General features: G+C 42.5%; 1 non-coding gene across 1 annotated transcript; it reads left to right on the forward strand.

Annotated features, from left to right (window-relative positions):
• The first annotated feature begins 386 nt into the window (after positions 1–386).
• On the forward strand, positions 387–505 carry LOC117119148. Its single transcript, XR_004447144.1, has one exon. It is a non-coding gene; the product is annotated as a 5S ribosomal RNA (ribosomal RNA).
• Positions 506–675: the final 170 nt, after the last annotated feature.

A 675-nucleotide genomic window follows, 5' to 3' on the forward strand; every position in this document is an offset into this window, starting at 1 on the left:
GAGGTGCAAACATTTTGAGAATATGGACCTCTAAGTGCCCGGAAATTGCACTCTCATACCTTAAAAATCATACAAGTATATGTTCATATCAACAATACGCAATTAATTCGCTGGTGTTAGGTTCGAGGATCGTTTGAACAAAACGGCAGTCTTCTTCTGTCTAAAGCATCCTAGTTAATGCCGTACGGTATTAAAATGGTTGGTTTATTGTTCAACACCGGTGTTTGTAAAAAATGTACTCGCACAGGAGAGTGGTCAGTGGAATTAGAGGAAATCCCCACCAGACAAGCGCGCGTTTATATGAAACGTCATCAATCACAGAGCTTCAGGATTGGATAATTATGCTATATGCCGAGATTAACTAAGAGTGGAATTACCACTCAAATGTCTACGGCCATACTACGTTGAAAACACCGGTTCTCGTCCGATCACCGAATTTAAGCAACGTCGGACCCGGTTAGTACTTTGATGGGTGACCGCCTGGGAATACCCGGTATTGTAGACTTTTTACATTTTCCCCCAAATTCTAAAGTAGGGGTGCGTGAGAGTCCACACGACCTCGGGCCCACATAGTTGGGGCTGAGGTGCAAACATTTTGAGAATATGGACTTCTAAGTGCCCGGAAATTGCACTCTCATACCTTAAAAATCATACAGGTACTATATGTTCATATCA

Source organism: Anneissia japonica, unplaced genomic scaffold (assembly GCF_011630105.1).
Source record: "Anneissia japonica isolate Jap-2015-1 unplaced genomic scaffold, ASM1163010v1 scaffold51246_len1103_cov115, whole genome shotgun sequence".
Lineage (NCBI taxonomy): Eukaryota > Metazoa > Echinodermata > Crinoidea > Comatulida > Comatulidae > Anneissia > Anneissia japonica.